Consider the following 17,414-nt stretch of genomic DNA (forward strand, 5'->3'; position numbering starts at 1 on the left):
ATATCGAATGATTAAAGATTATTTTTTAAAAAAAGACTGATTCTCACAATTATTTAAAGTAACTTTTATTCCTATCCACTCCAGTATTCTTGGGCTTCGCTTGTAGCTTAGCTGGCAAAGAGTCTGCCTGCAATGCAGGAGACCTGAATTCGATCCCTGGGTTGGGAAGATCCCCTGGAGAAGGGAAAGGCTACTCACTCCAGTATTCTGGCCTGGAGAATTCCAGGGACTGTATAGTCCCTGGGCTCACAGAGTCAGACACGACTGAGTGACTTTCAAATTATTCAGGAAGGGCCTCTTTTTTTTTTTTTTTTTGCATTTAACCATTATTTTGAAAGAATGGCTTGAAAGAGAAAAGTTTAGTTTTGTACTTATTGAACTGTAAAGTGAGAATCATTACAGGTGGGGATGGTTAATGTCTTCATCCCCACTTAGCTCGACCTGGGGTTCTGAACAGTTTTGTCTGTGAAGTTAGTTTTCAGGTCCTCAGACTCCAAGAAGGGAAGGCCCTGTCAAGACACCCTTCCTTGTCCACCCCTCCCGTCAGCGTATGCCAACTTTATTCAGTCGAGTAGTGAAGCCTTTTTTGTAGCTTAGTGTTTAACCTGCTTTCATAAGGTTTCATTTGGCTTTTTGCTTTGATGGAGACTCTTTCATTGCCACTCTGCAGATTTATGACTCATCTCTCTGGCATTGGTTTCCCCTTTTAGTTTGGTTCAGTTGCCCAGTCGTGTCTGACTCTTTGTGACCCCATGGACTGCAGCACGCCAGGCTTCCCTGTCCATCACCAGCTCCTGGAGTTTACTCAAACTCATGTCCATCGTGTCGGTGATGCCATCCAACCATCTCATCCTCCATTGTCCCCTTCTCCTCCTACCTAAAGTCTTTCCCAGCATCAGGGTCTTTTCCAAGGAGTCAGTTCTTTGCATCAGGTGGCCAAAGTATTGGAGTTTCAGCTTCAGCATCAGTCCTTCCAATGAATATTTAGGACTGATTTCCTTTAGGTTTGACTAGTTTGATCTCCTTGCAGTCCAGGAGACTCTCAAGAGTCTTCTCCAACACCACAGTTCAAAAGCATCAATTCTTTGGCTCTCAGCCTTCTTTATAGTCCAGCTCCCACATCCATACATGACTACTGGAAAAACCATAGCTTTGACTGGACAGACCTTTGTTGACAAAGTAATGTCTCTGCTATTTAATATGCTGTCTAGGTTGGTTTTCAGATACTGCTTTAAAAAAGAAACCTAAAAAATGAATGAGTCACCTCTATCAATTTAAGTGGAACCATCCTCCCACCCCTGCACACCTTTCACTAGGCCCCTGAGTCAAGCTCAGCTGCCTTAGTGAAGTCTCTCAGCTCTGCCTGCAGTTAGTTGACCCCTGTCTGGCCAGTCCCCTCCACTCTGACTCATTTGCTTGAGCTAGAGGCAGCAGTCGAGTATGAACTTGATAGGCTCGACTTGGGAGCTGATGTTCATTTCTACCCTCCTCATTTCAAGGCTGTCTTAATATCCGCTTCTGCAGACTCAACTACTATATTCTCAATTCTGCAGTTCTCCTAGGTCTCCCTGTACCTACTATTGCAGGTATAAATGCTCCTTGAGCCCACCCTGGAGCACTGAGGCCAGGATCCAAACCTGTCTGGCCAGTCCTGTTTGCATCTCCACCAGGGAAGGAGGAGCCAACAAAATGTGGCAACACTCCTAGTAGGAAACAAAAAAGTACTGAACAAAAGCTTTTGCCAGTCATTCTTGCCTCTAGTGCTTCATTTTCCTTATTTGTTAAAAAAAAAAAAAAAACGCTTGAGAATAAATACCTGCCTTGAGTTCTTCACAGGTTCTTACATAAATCAAATGAGGTAATGGAAGGGAAAATACCTTGAAAGGGATAAATCGTAACATTGAGTTACGGGCCTTTTCCAAATCTTTTTTTTTTTTTGAAGCCTGTTGCCTCTTAAAGCAACAAGTGTCAAATGAGTTTTCCTGTAGAAAACTGATACCACATGATGTCAGTGATGAGCTCTAACGGCCCTTTACAGCTGTCCTTGTCCACCAGGGGCCTCCTGCCTGTCTCTCCAGCTTATGTTCTTGGTCCTGCCCACTCAGACCTCACCTCCAACCAAAGTGGACCTTGTATTGTCCCTGAGCACCCACTTCCCTCTTCCATCTTGGTGTCTGCATGCCTCTTTTCTGCCAAGAATGCTGCCTAATTCCCCAACTCTTCCTCTGAAAATTCCTCTAACCTTGACATTCCTCTAATGTCAACTGTCATTTGAAGTATATATTAATTATCACTGTGTAACAAATTTGCCACAAGCTTAGTGGCTTAATAGAACATGTTTACTATCTCACATCTTCCTGTCCCACTGACTTATCCCACTGTAGGTCAGTAGAACATAGTAAGAAATATGTTCTTGGCTTCTGCCTCTGGCTCCTGACGGGCTTCCCTGGTGGCTCAGCTGGTAAACAATCCACCTGCAATGAGGGAGACTGGGTTCAATCCCTGGGGTTGGGAAGATCCCCTGGAGAAGGGAACAGCTACCCACTCCATTATTCTGGCCTGGAGAATTCCATGGATTTGTACAGTCCATGGGGTTGCAAAGAGTCGGACATGACTGAGCGACTTTCACTTCTGGTTCCTGACACAGAGCTCCTAAAGACCTTGGAATTTCCTGAGTGATAGGGGTGCTTGCCCTCATATTTGGCCTTTGACCCTAGTTCCTTGACACAGAGTTCCTAAAACCCTTGGAATTTCCCAAGTAATGGTGGTAATAGCATCTTAACAGAGCTCCTACCTCTCTTGGAATTTCCCAAGTGGTAGGAGCACTTACTGTTCTATGCGGCAAGTCTTGGTGGACTCCTGGATAGCTTCAGGATGGGGCTGTTCATGAAATGATTCTAACCATTTCACACAATGGTTAGAAGCTTGACATTTTCAGCCCTACTGCCATCCTTCAGGAGCAGAGAGCAACTGAAGGTTGAGTTAATAATTGCTGATGCCTACGTGGTGAAGCCTTCATAAAAAGTCCTGAACTGTGGGGTTTGGAGAGCTTATGGCTTGGTGAATACATCCACGTCCTGGAAGGGTGGTGCACCACTCTACTCCATGGGGACAGAAGCTCCTGTGCTTGGGGTCCTTCTGGGCCTCCGGTGTCCCTCTCTGGCTGTATCCTTTATACTAAGCAAGTCAGTATAAGTTAAGTGCTGCCCTGGTTGCTGTGATGACTCATCAGTCATAATGATGACAGATTATCAGACCTAAGGGTGGGCCATGGGAACCCCTCCATTTGTGGCCAACTCAGAGTGTAGGGTATCTGGAGACCCACAGCTTGTGTTTGGTGTCTGAAGTGGGCAGGAGCAGTTTTGTGGGACTGAGCCCTTCACTTGTGAAGCCTGTGCTAATCCCAGATAGTTAGTGTCAGGACTGAATTAAAATGTAGGACGAGCAGGCAGTGTCCACAGAGAACTGGAGACGTGCTTGGTGTGGAAACCCATACAATTGGTATCCTAAGTGTCGTGAGTAGAGGAAACGAGGTTCCCCTTTGGTCAGGAATCCGGGCATGGCCCAGCGCAGTCCTCTGCTTCAGGGTTTCTCACAAGGTTGCAGTCAAGGTGCTGGTCATCGGAAGGCTCTACTGGGGAAGGGTCTTCTTCCAAGTTTATGTGGTTGTTGGCTGACCTCAGTTCCTGGTGGGCTTTTGGACTGAGCACCAGTTTCCTTGCCAGCTGCTGCCATGGGTCTCTCTCAATGGCAGCGGGCTTCATCAGATCCAGCAAGGGACAGAGTCTGTTATTAAGTGGACATTACAGCCTCTTGGAACCTAATCATGGACGTGACACCGTGTTGTCTTGGCCATGTTCTGTTGGTTAGAAGCAAGTCATCGTCCTGCCTACTCTCAGAGGGAGGAGGGAGTTATGTCATAGTGTGACGAGCAAGAGGTGTGAGGGTCCTTGGGGGCCCTCTTTAGAGTCCACTCACCACAAGAGGTTTTCCCCATGAGCCTCTACTTACTTCTTTCAACTAAATGTGTGATCTTTCCTTTCTGTGACTTCTTTTTTTCTGTGTGTGAGTCTTCTTTACAGCTACTTTTTTGTTTTTCTTCACTTTCCATGACTGATATTATTGGGGTTGAATATTTCCTTTGTTTCCCTCATATAACTATTTTTGCTCACCTTTCATCTACTTCTAACCTCCAGAACAAAGTCTTGTACTCAGGAAATGTTCTGCAAAAGATTATTCTTTCCTCCTTTGAAACTGAAGAAGGACCAAACTAGTTGCTCTCCTGTCTAACACCTGAATCCTTTTTCTCCATAGCAGCCACACAGGATCCATTATCAAACCTTCAGATTTGCCAGTTAGGCATCAGAAGCAGTGACTCATCCATGTCTATATAACCTGGCAGCAGTGATCTGCCTGATTTGCATTTAGAACTATTCTTGTTACCTTATTAAGGAGAAGAAATTTTCCATTAAAGAAGCTTCAAACATTAGCTACTTTTGAGTGGTGCATTGTTCCATTTGCTGGGGGCTTGATGGTTCTCAGGAATGACGTAACCTCTATGAATTTTTTTCTTCTTTAAACTGTTTTCTTTTGCCTGGTAATGATTATTTTGGAGCCCTGCCATTTTTAGGTATTTAATAATAACAACTGAATTGATAAAGGGGGCTGGTTCTTTAGAAGCAGCATTTTAATTCTTCCCTTTTGCCCAAGCAGTGAGCTGCATCTTATTATCCCTGTTGGAAATGTTCAAGAGGATGAAATGTCATATGTGCTTTAAGTGACTTAGAACATGAGATATATATGTATATATATATGTTTGCTGTACGTGGGGTCCGGGTTCAAAACACAGGGAAACTCATTTTCTTTAGCTGCCTATGCTTTGAGGCCAGTCTCTACCCTCTACAATAGCACAGCACCTTGTTCAGCTTTTGAAGTTTTGATGGATAGCTAATCTTTAGAAGGCAGGTAAAGAAACATTAGTCAGACACTGTTATTTCAGGTACTGAAAAGTAGCAGGTCAAGCTTGGTGTCTTTAAGAAAAACTCAGATGGAAGTCAGCTTAAACTTGGAAGAGTCATTCATCTGTGGGGAAAAATGCAGAATTAGATGGGAGCACATAAGTATGTGTGCCTACATTTTGGGTCTTTGGGGAGCCATGAAGCTCAAAACCAATTAAAGCTTTAGTAGAGAGAAATTTAAAAGTGGTTTCTCCTAAAGCAAGGGAAAGATTTGGAGCAGAGCGTATTCAAAGAAAAGCAATGTTGATGATGTAATTAATACAGTTAACAGCTGGAAATGGGAATTGGTGCAAAGCCCCATTAGAGAAGACCTTGTGAAGGATTCAAGTTTGGGCCCCCAAAGTCACTGTATCCAGGGCACAGCTTCAACTCAGGAACCTGAGCGTATCTTCATGGTCAGCCTGGTGAGAAGGGTGACCAAGTCCTGCCACAGTGAGTCCCCCCGTTCTTCATCTCTCATCAGTCTATGAATTAGAACAAGGAAGGGAACTGGTTGGTGAAGGAATTTTGTTTTTTTCCTTTTAATGCTGGAGTGTTAGCATTCTTTTCATTCATTTATTCATCTTGTTACTCTTGTGTGAAATCCTTCTTTTCCAGTCTATACACATCTGTCTACTTTCAGACAGTGTTATCATCTGATTGATAATCCCAACCTCTGCCCCAAGATGTAGAACTGGATCTCCAGCTTGAGTGGAGGAGGCAGTCACACTTATATCCCATAGTCACCCAAACTCAGGATGGGCCCAGGAGTTGATCAACTTCTCCTAGTATCTTATAAAGGCACATCTCTCTAAAATCATGTTTTCTTTTTCATTCTCCCTCCCACTGTTGTTCAGTCACCCAATCGTGTTTGACTCTTTGCGACCCCATGGACTGCAGCAACTAATCACTTCCATTAATGCTGTTCAAATCTTGAAAGTTCTGAGGCATCATGGGAAGAGGGTGAGATTTAGGATTGAATCCTGCCCTTGTCATTTCCTAGCTGGTATCCACAAGCAAGTGTGTTATTTAATTTTCATGATCCTCAGTTCCTAAATGATCTTTTAGAGCCTCATCTCTAAAATTGGCATGATAATCGTGCCTACCTCATTGGAATATTGGAGAATATTACATGGGAGGGCATATAAGCCCCCTAACCCAGTGCCAGATGTGTGCCACAGGTGCTCAGTAACTAGTTACCATCACTGTTTTGAATTCATGGAGCACAGTGCCCGGCATGTTCAGGGCTGCTGTCTGAGGATGCCATTTGTTTGTAATCCCCCCCTGGGGTTGTGAAGCCTAGCTCTGAACGTATTAGGTATCCTCTGCCTCCCCTAGCACTTTTCAGCAGATGAATTGGCTTCTGTGTTTCAAAAAGCAAGAGCTGTCACCCACCGACTTCCCCTGTGGAACCCCCTCAACTTTCCAGCGCCAGACAGAGCAACTGGCTTGTGTCCAGGCTCATCCCCAACCTGATGTATTTTGATGCAGGGAAGGTGGACTCTCTCTGTCCTGCTGCCTGAGGTTAGTCCTTCCCTCTGGTTCTGGATCCTATCCCTTCCTGCCCAGGGTCCCCTCCCTTTCTTCATGGTGCCCTCTTCAACCACACCTTCCTTACTGATTCTTTCCTATCAGCAATTAACTGTGTTCAGGCTTCTCTTATCTTAAAAGCATAAAAGGAACCGTGTTGTGATTTCCTTCTCCCTCACAGCTTCCACCCTGTGCCGCGCCCACCTTCACAGCCAGCCTTCCGGAGCCTGGTGCATGCACACCCTCGACCCCCCAGTTCCCACGCCCCGTGTTCTGCTTCACTCCATTTCCTCCTGTAACCTTGTCACCACGTACACCCTACCGACCATACTTTCCTTATTGAGAGGCTTGCTTTCTTTGGCTCCTCTGACTTCACATTTGCCTGATCGTTCTCCTACCTTTTCTGATCATGCCTTACTTTCCCTTGCAGACTCTTCTACTTGTGCTTTCTTAATGCTGTTCCTGCTGTTGTTCCTAGGACTGCTCTGCTCTGGACTCTCTTCCCTTCTGATTCTGAACCATTTCCAAGGGAACTGGTCTATTCATCAGTCCTATGTACACGTGTTCAGTTCAGTTCAGTTCAGTTGCTCAGTCGTGTCTGACTCTTTGCAACCCCATGAATCGCAGCACGCCAGGCCTCCCTGTCCATCACCAACTCCCGGAGTTCACTCAGACTCACGTCCATCAAGTCAGTGATGCCATCCAGCCATCTCATCTTCTGTGGTCCCCTTCTCCTCCTGCCCCCAATCCCTCCCAGCATCAGAGTCTTTTCCAATGAGTCAACTCTTCTCATGAGGTGGCCAAAGTACTGGAGTTTCAGCTTTAGCATCAGTCCTTCCAAAGAAATCCCAGGGCTGATCTCCTTCAGAATGAACTGATTGGATCTCCTTGCAGTCCAAGGGACTGTAAAGAGTCTTCACCAACACCACAGTTCAAAAGCATCAATTCTTTGGCACTCAGCCTTCTTCACACATGTAATATGCTCTTTTCTCTCTCCTGCCCAGACCTCTCTCTCTTAAGCATCAGATCTCATAGCCATCGCCTCAGACTCACCAAGTCTGACTGCACTTAGGTCCCTGCCTGGTTGCCTGAAGACTCTTCCTCTAGCTGGTCAGCGCACAATCGTTTAGAGCAGTGGTTCCTCACTTTAGGGGCCATCAGAGTCCCCTGGGAGGTGTGTTCAGTGGCTCGGCCCCATCCCTGGAGGGTCTGAGTCAGTAGGTCTGGGGTGGGGGTCTGAGAATATGTCTTTCTAAGATTTCTCAGTTGATGCTGATGTTCCTGGTCGGGGAACTATACTTTGAGAATGTCTATTCCAAGGAAATGAGGCAGTCTTTTCCCATTCTTTATTGTTGTTGTTTAATCGCTGAGGCATATCCAACTCCTTTGCGACCCCATTGACTATATAGCCCACCAGGCTTCTCTGTCCATGGGATTTCCCAGGCAAGAATACTGGAGTGGGTTGCCATTTTCTCCTCTAGGGGATCTTCCCGACCCAGGGATCAAACCCACGTCTCTTGAATCTCTTGCATTGGCAGGTGGATTCTTTACTACTGAGCCATAAGGAAGCCCATTCCCATTCCTTACTCTACCCCATGTAATCTCCCCAGCCTCCAGTTTCCCACTAGCATCTGAATAATCTGGTAAGTTTTGCCTTTTAAATACCTCTCTATTCGGAATCCTCCATTCCCTTTGCCACTAGTCCGATTTATTGAAGTCACCTGCTACCTGGCCTTTCTGCCTCCAGTTTCACTTCTAAATCTGTTCCCCATTCAGCCACCGGTTAAACCATGAGCTGATTAAACCGTGTCATGTTAGTCCTCTGTATGCTTCCTTCCCTAGCTCTCCATTGCCTTTGGGATAAATCCAAACTTCATGACGTTGACCTCGTCTCTGCCTACTGATGTAGCACCATTTCTTCTCCTTCCTTCCTTTGCACAGAATGCACCCAGCATACAGAAAAGTGCAGGCAATTTAAATACATATTATATAGCAGTTACTGAGTGCTTGCTGTGCTCTAGCCACTGTATATACGTTAATTTCATTTACCATTCCCACTAACTCTGTAAGATGGGTTACATTTTACAGATGAGGAAATGTGACCCATTTTGTAATGTTGCCATTGTCCTGCATACCAGTCCCTGTCCAGTCAGTTGTGTTCAGGGTAACAGGGTTGGATTTACTCAGAACTGACTACCAAGAGCTAATGATAATGACTGTGACAACAGTAACATTAATAGTAATACCTAACAATTTTTGTTAATGTACTTTCCGCCAGGACACTACATGTAAACATAACTTACGTGTACTGTTCTTGATTTCCAAAGGAGGAAGTTGAGAGAGGGAGTAACTTGTTCAAAGTTACAAATTCAAGATCACAGGACCTAGATTTGATTTTAGGTCTTGGGACTCCAAAGCTCATGCTTTTAACCACTCTTGTCATTTCTGTGAGTGGAAGCAATGAAGTTATTTAGAGAGCTGTTTATCACTTGGCACCTTCTAAAATTTTAAATCCAGAGGTATCTTTCAGTGAATTATACAATTTTTGGCAACCTTCCTATCTCCTCATTGGAACCCACCCACATTCACCTGTCTTGCTTCTAGATCTTGTCATACTGTGGTGAGAAGACTTTAGACTTGGAGTCTTACTGGGTTCTGATGCCACCTCTACTAACCATCTCCTTGGATGAACCCTGGGATAAGTTATTTTACCTCTGTGAACTGCTGATTGCTCTAAAAACCAGAATAGTAATGCTTCCCTCATGGGGTTGCTGAGAATCAGTGTGAGAATACCTGGCTCTTCTCTCCATCCCTTGTGATTCTGCTTAATGTAGCACTGGGCCCTGTCACAGTACACTCCTTGCTGCGTTTCCTGCTCAGGTTACATTGTCGCTCTCCTGTTCTCACTCCTGTCACTGCTCACTAGGCTCTACGCTGTTACCTGAAAAATATTTCTAAGATACAAACCTTAGTGACTTTCTGTTGATAGTAATGGTTGATGGTTACTCAGTCATGTACACTCATACTGAAACAACAAAAAATATTTGGATAAAATATAAAACCAAGACCAAACCAAACCCAATCTTCTTCCTAAAGCATTAGAGAGCTCATAGGCATTACCATGTTAAAATTGTAATGGAGAACTCATGCAAGAGTGCAGATTTGCCCAGCGGCTGTAGGGGACAGAAATAAAGCCCAGATTTCTCATAAGAAACTGGGACCCCAAAGGACTACACTATCAGGCTGAGGGTAGACCTGAAACATACCAGCTCTCTTGTGAAATTGCAGCCCAGGTTCAAGCTGACTGGATCAACCAAGGAATCGAGTCTTGAACTGGTTTATGGGTTGGTTGTACCTCGGGGTATCTGGCAAAATCTAGTGGAAACTCTTTCGGAAGGAAGGTTTCTTCAGCCTAGGCCTCAAATTATTCAGTAACCAGCGCATAAATATAACCAGGTACCCAAGGAAACCATACTCAAGGGCAAGAATCATCAGCAACACAGACAACAGAAACAGCCCTTCATAGATGTCATCACATATTGGAATCATTACCATCTATAAAAGCTACTGTTTAAGGAAATAAAAGATAAGCTTGAATATATCTGCAAAGAATAGGAAACTGAAATGGGACATAGCAAATTTAAAAAGGAGCCAAATAAAACTTCTAGAAGTAAACATAACAGTAATGAAATTTAAGACTCAGTGGATGAGGAAAGATATATTAATTAAAAGTTTAAAGAGAAGAACTCAATGGATGAATATAACAGAAGATTGAATAAAGATGAAGAGAAAAATTAACAAACTGGAAGACAGTAAGAAAAAGTTATCCAGAGTAAAGCATGGCGAAAACAAATAGAAAATGCAGAGGGAGAGGGTTAGAGGCATGGAGAATAGAGAGGTCTAAATAAGAGACCTGGAAAGGGGATGAGAGAGAAAATGAGCCAAGGTGAAATTTAAAGGTAATCATGGCAATTTCCCATAACAACTGAGACACCAAACTTCAGATTTATGACCAATGATTATATGTAGAATTAAAAAAAAATTAAAACTTAGATACGTCAAGATGAAGTTACAGAAAACCAAAGGGAAAATCTCAAAAGCAGTTAGAGAAAAAGACAGATTATCTTCAAAGGAGCAATAGGCTGACCCTTGACTCCTCATCAGATATAGTTCTGATTACGTTATTCTCAAATCTTTCCATCCCTACAGGTAAAATACATGCGGTTCAGTGTGAGGCCTTTTGTAGTAGTCTGGTCCCCGCAACATGTTTAGACATAGAGAACCTTTGTTCTCCTCATTTTAGTCTTGATTGTGTACCTTTACACTTGGTTTTCTCCCTTTCTGGAATGCTCTGCATGCCCATACATCTAGCCAGCTCCTACTTAGCCCTCCCGTTTCAGCTCAGGGCTTCACCATCAAACTCCCTAGCCCCCTTCTTACTGTACTCACCAACTACGTGTACTTTCAGTAGTGTTTACATTTTGCTTCCCCTTGTGGCTCAGCTGGCAAAGAATCCACCTGCAATGTGGGAGACCTGGTTTCAGTCCCTGGGTTGGGAAGATCCCCTGGAGAAGGGAAAGGCTACCCACTCCAGTATTCTGGCCTGGAGAATTCCATGGACTGTATAAGTCCATGGGGTCGCAAAGAGTTGGACACTGAGCGACTTTCAATTTCACTTTCCCACACATGAGCTTTCTGAGGACAGAGCCAGGGTCATTTGTAGTGCCTGACACCCTACAGGTACCCAGGACCTTCACTGAGTTGATGCTTCAGGGAACGTTTCATACTCAAGGGCATACCATACTTGCCTTGAGTGGTATGCCCTTGAGCATTTCAGGGAGTCCCATGGCCACTTAAGCAATGTCTTTTTTAAAAAACATGGAACTGCGGGGTTTGATTTTTTAATTTAATTTATTTCATTTTATTTTTGATTGTGCTGAGTCTTTGTTGCTGCACGTGGGCTTTCTCTAGTTGTGGCAACCAGTGGCTACTCTTTGTTGAGGCGCACGGGCTTCTCATTGCAGTGGCTTCTCTTGCTGCAGAGCACAGACTCTAGGGCACTTGGGCTTCAGTAGTTGCAGTAATGGTGGCTCTTGGGCTCTAGAGCGTGAGCTCAGTAGTTATGATGCACAGGCTTAGTTGCTTCGTAGCATGTGGAATCTTCCCAGACCTGGGATTGAACCCATGTCTCCTGCAACTGGCAGGCAGATTCTTATCCACTGTAACACCAAGGAAGTCCTTAAGCAATATCTTGACGTAGGTTTTCATGGCATTTCCCCTGATGCTCTGATTCCTGCTTAAGTGGAGAATAGGCTGCCACAGCACCAGGATCTGCCTGTCGTCATCGCCTGCTCTGCCCTTTCATTACCCCCATTTCCCTGATGAACCTGGAATAACAATGTCTGCTCTACCTATTGTGTGAAGTTATGTTGTGGCTCAAACGAGGTCATGTGTGTGAACACACTGTGGACATTCTCTGGCACCAGGTGATTTCAGTAGCTTTACTTCAGAGTGAGAAACTTGCTCGGGCTGGCAAACTTGCAGCACAGAAAATGGGGATAACATGAGTGTTACCTGGCCTGGTGAGGACCTCTGTTGTCATTCCTACATTTCACTGGGGCCTGTAAAATAAGTTATCCTCATTGGCTCATTTTGAGAGATCTGAGGGGAATTGTTTTCATGTACCAATTTATATGACAGTTTTCATTGAATTCTTGGTGGAAATTGTAAATTTCTGTGACCACTCAGAGATGGAAAAGCTTAGATTTGTCAGAGTTTGTCACTCTTTGCATTGGAAAGGTTGAAACACCTTTTTTGCCCAATTTCTTGCTTTTTTCTTCACATTGCTTTCACTTATCATCACAGTCTAATCATCTGAAAAGCCGATGAATTTGTCAAGTGTTCAGAATCATCAGCCTTGTCGATCTGTTGCTTATGTATGAGAAGGCCAAATCAGAATGATTTTTAAGTAAGTGACAATGCCAACTCCAGCAGACCATGGTGTTTTACTTTTTGAATGTTTAAAATAGAAGTTTCAGATAATCAGCATAAAGAGATTAGGATTTCACTGGATTTTTCCTCAGAGTGTTTCTTGGTGAACATCATGAGCAGTTGCTGTCCTTGTAGTGTGTCTAGTTTTTAGAAAGTTCTCTTTTTTAGATGAAGAATATTGGTAGTCGCTAGTTTCTAGACATTTTAAGCTAGAAGGGACCACAGAATGCACGGGGCCAGCTCTGCCTTCAGTATGGCAAAACTGAAGACTGTGGGCCACACAGCCTTTTCCTTTGTTGAGGACTGCCAGCAACTCTGCCCTATTCTGGTAATTGATCAAGGAGTTTTATTGTTCTGTCAAAGCATTCTTCCTGATATTCAGTCAAAGGTCTTTTAACGTAGCCCCTTTTCTGGTACTAAGTCATTCATCGTGATGCAAACACACTTAGCAACATCCTTCTCAGAAATCTCCCTCAAATTTTGCCTCTGTTCACTCCCACTGCCACTATCTTAATTTAGATTCTGATTGTGTCTTGCCTAGCCTGTAAACCCAGCTTTCAAAGATCTCTTTAACTGTTGTTTCTCTGCTCCAGAATACCACCAAATTCAGAGCTATAAAATGTATGTGTCCCTGGCCTTTATAATGCTTGGTAGGATAGTATCTAAACTTATCAGTTTCACTGTAAGGACCTGTGTGTTCGGTTCAGTTCAGTTCAGTTGCTCAGTTGTGTTCGACTCTTTGCAACCCCATGGACTGCAGCTTGCCAGGTTTCCCTGTCCGTCACAAACTCCCGGAGCTTGTACAAACTCATGTCCATGTGTCTTAGGAAGTATGTTCTGCTGAGAGTGACATTAAATCCTAAAATATCACTGACTTAAATAAGAAGGTTTTTTTTTTTTTTTTTCTAGCTCACAGAAAAGAACAGAGGTAGACAGGTCAAGTCTTGTAGGATAGCTCCATAGTCTTCAACTGTGCTGTGCTTCTCTGCACAGTAGAATGCACACTTGTCCTATAGCCTCTAGGACCAAGATGAGTGCCCGAGGGCCAGCTCTCACATCCAGATTCCAGCCAGCAAGAAGAAGGAAAGGAGAAAAGGCTGTGCCTCCATCCTTTAAATTACAACTTTAATCTTCATCTTCCTTTACCACGTCAGGCTCTTTCACAGCTCTGGGCCACTGTACCAGGGCTGGCCTTTACCTGGAATGCCTTTCAACTTTCTTTGTTCAAAACATCTGTATATCCTTCAAGTCCCAACTCACTTCCTCAGTGAATTGTTCTTTCTTCCTTAACAGTGACAGTACATTATTCCATACTTGAGCATGTGTCAGTGGTTGAGCTTCATGAACTTACCAGCTGAAGTGACTTGGGTTTGAATTTCTTCTCTGTGGCTTGTGCTGTAAAGTATAAATATGGTTTAGTTTAGTTCAGTCACTCAGCCGTGTCTGACTCTTTGCAACCCCATGGACTGCAGCACACCAGGCCTCCCTGTCCATCAGCAACTCCCGGAGTTTACCCAAACTCATGTCCATTGAGTTGGTGATGCTATCCAGCCATCTCATCCTCTGTTGTCCCCTTCTCCTCCCACCTTCAATCTTTCCAGCATCAGGGTCTTTTCAAATGAGTCAGTTCTTTGCATCAGGTGGCCAAAGTATTGGCATTTCAGCTTCAACATCAGTCCTTCCAATGAACAGCCAGGACTGATCTCCTTTAGGATGGTCTGGTTGGATCTCCTTGCTGTCCAAGGGACTCTGAAGAGTCTTCTCCAACACCACAGTTCAAAAGCATCAATTATTTGGCGCTCAGCTTTCTTTATAGTCCAACTCTCACATCCATACATGACTACTGGAAAAACTATAGCCTTGACTAGATGGACCTTTGTTGGCAAAGTAATGTCTCTGCTTTTTAATATGCTGTCTAGGTTAGTCATAACTTTCCTTCCAAGGAGTAAGTGTCTTTTAATTTCATGGCTGTATCACCATCTTCAGTGATGTTGGAGCCCCCCAAAATAAAGTCTGCCACTGTTTCCCCATCTATTTGCCCTAAAGTAATGGGGCTGGATGCCATGATCTTAATTTCTGAATGTTGAGCTTTAAGCCAACTTTTTCACTCTCCACTTTCACTTTCATCAAGAGGCTCTTTAGTTCTTCACTTTCTGCCATAAGGGTGGTGTCATCTGCATATCTGAGGTTATTGATGTTCTTGGCATATAAATTATACTTTGAGCCAGGGTCCAGATCTCTTTTCTTGAGTTCCAGAACTTCATGTTGAACTGCTTACTCAATATCATCACTTGAAGGTCTCATTGGTGGCTTCTCAAATGGAACCTCCTCCGTAATACTGATTGAACTCCTGATTTTCACCTCCTCTAGTCTTCCCTGTGCCAGCAATTCCTCTAACAACCTAGCTGCAGATATCAGAAAGCTGAAGTAATCCTTCATTTCTTAAATGTAATAATCCTCACACTCTCATTTAATTGCCACCAAAGTCTATTAGTTCAGCCCCAAAACATGTCTTAAATTGATCCTTTTAGTTCCATCTCCAGTGCCGGCCTTATAGCACTATCCTCTCATGTCTGAACTTGGCAGTAGCTCTTCACTGGCCTCCCTACATCCACCCTCTTAGGTTGGCCCAATCTCAAGTCAGGCAGTCACTTTCTTGAACAGAATCCTTAGCCAGCTTCCTAATGTATGCAGGTTTAAACCCAGGATCCTTAACTTCTGCAGGGCCCCATCTGACTTGACTCCTGTCTACCTCTCATTTCCATTTCTTGCCACGCCTTTTCTTGCTCACGTGCTCTAGCCTATTGGTCTTTCCATTCCTTGACCGTGCCTAGGACTTCACACCTCCACCCCTTCCCAAGTACCATTCCCCACCCAGGGTCTTTTGTCCCCTTCCTCACTCCTATGCATACCTCCTCATGTCTCAACTCAAATGTCACTTGCACACAGGGCCTTTCTGTGACTTCTTAATCTAAATCATATGTTCTCTGTTGTTCCTCCTTGCGAGTGTTCATTCTTAGCATTTATCACAGTTTATAACTTCATATTGATCAAGTGTGTATTTATGGAATATCAATTCAGTGTTAAACTGTATGTTCCCTAAGAGTTGGGATCATCTTTCTTTTATTCACACTGAATCCTCAATGCCCAATGCTAATAAATACACATGGAATAAGTATAATAAACAAATGGTCTTGTGATTAAACAATGCAGTAGGTTCTCTCATTAAATTGACAGCTTTGCTATTTGATATGCCAAGATGTAGGTTTGTTGGAAACTTATTAAGGTGACTCACTTTTCTAACCTGGCAGTGTGTTTCTTCACATTTATTGAACATATTTTTGGTGCTTACCTGTAAGGCTACAGGCTTCAGTTTACCTTATAATATTAGAATGCATCTTTGTCTGAACAAGCCTTATTTCTGCCAGGATATCCAATGCAGCATGCAAGTCTTTTTTGTCCTTCATTATCTCCTGGAGCTTGCTCAAACTCATGTCTGCTTGGTCAGTGATGCCATCCAACCATCTTATCCTCTTTTGTCCCCTTCTCTTTCTGCCCTCAGTCTTTCCTAGCATCAGGGTCTTTTCCAGTGAATCAGCTCTTTGCATCAGGTGGCCAAAGTATTGGAGCTTCAGCTTCAGTATCGGTCCTTCCAATGAATATTCAGGGTTGATATCCTTTAGGATTGACTGGTTTGACCTCTTTGCTGTCCAAGGGACTCTCAAAAGTCTTCTCCAGCGATCCTTATGAACATAGACCCTGAAAAGGTCATCTCTGAAAATCACGATTGGCCACTTCCTCTTTTTTTTTTTTAATGCAACTTGGCATAACCATTAGAACAGAAGAGTTGCTTATGGTTGGAATGGAATCTGAAGCAATAGTTATTTTAAGATGAAGCCATCAGTGACCATCACAGAAAGCTGCCTGCCCAGGACTTTGGGCTATCTTGGAAACCCCCTCACTACCTTTTCTTGATTGCCAGATCTTGATATCAGACATCTAGGTAGAGTATACTTGTTCGTGGTAATTCCAGCCTCCTAATCTTTCCTGAATTTACCTTGTTCTGCAGAACACATTGACAAGATATGTTATGGGATAGGTCAACAATTTGTATAGGTCTTTTTTTTCTCCCTAAGAGTGTCAATCTTCCCTGGTAGCTCAATCAGTAAAGAATCTGCCTGCAGTGCAGAAGACCTGGGTTCAATCCCTGGGATGGGATCCCCTGGAGAAGGAAATGGTAACCCACTTCAGTATTCTTGCCTGGAAAATCCCATGGAGGGGAGGAGCCTCGTGGGCTATAGTCCATGGGGTTGCAAAGAGTTGAATACGACTTAGCAACTAAACCACCAAGAGTATAAAAGAGGTTGTTCTGGAAGCATCTGATGCATTTGAAATCCTGAACTTGGTCTAAAATAAAAGATGAACTTAGATGATGTCCCTCTTTTACTGATAAACATGGTGATTGACAACGGGAAAGTTTTCATTTGTTTTTCTTTTCAGAAAACAGTAAGAATTCTGCTTTCAATGGGCACTAGGTAGGTAGATTTTAGCATAGATGGAAAAGCATACAGTTGATGGTTCTTAAGCCCCAATAGGTCAGATCATGTCAGTGTTTCCAGAGTACGCCCAGAGTAAAGTTGGCTTTCAGCTAAGCCTTTGCTAAGAGGCCAGTCCTGAAAAGGATTTACTTATTTATTTTGGCCATGATAATGTCTAAATGATGATAAGTACAAGTCTCTCTCAGCTAGCTGGAGTGGGTCCCACATGAATTGGTTGTGACCCCTAACATCTAGAAACTCCAGGGTAGTTGGATAAGAATATTTTGTGGGGGAAATCTAATGTAACACATGAAAATATAAAATATTAAATGTTCAGAAGTGTGTAATTTGCTGCTTT

The 17,414-nt window shown here is 43.6% G+C and overlaps 1 protein-coding gene across 6 annotated transcripts in view; it reads left to right on the forward strand.

The window, feature by feature from the left end:
• Positions 1-17,414, forward strand: part of DIS3L2 (DIS3 like 3'-5' exoribonuclease 2) — a 362,444-nt gene that overhangs the window by 125,490 nt on the left and 219,540 nt on the right. The gene's annotated exons all lie outside the window — the stretch shown is intronic.

Source organism: Bos javanicus, chromosome 2, assembly GCF_032452875.1.
Source record: "Bos javanicus breed banteng chromosome 2, ARS-OSU_banteng_1.0, whole genome shotgun sequence".
NCBI classification, from domain to species: Eukaryota; Metazoa; Chordata; class Mammalia; order Artiodactyla; family Bovidae; genus Bos; species Bos javanicus.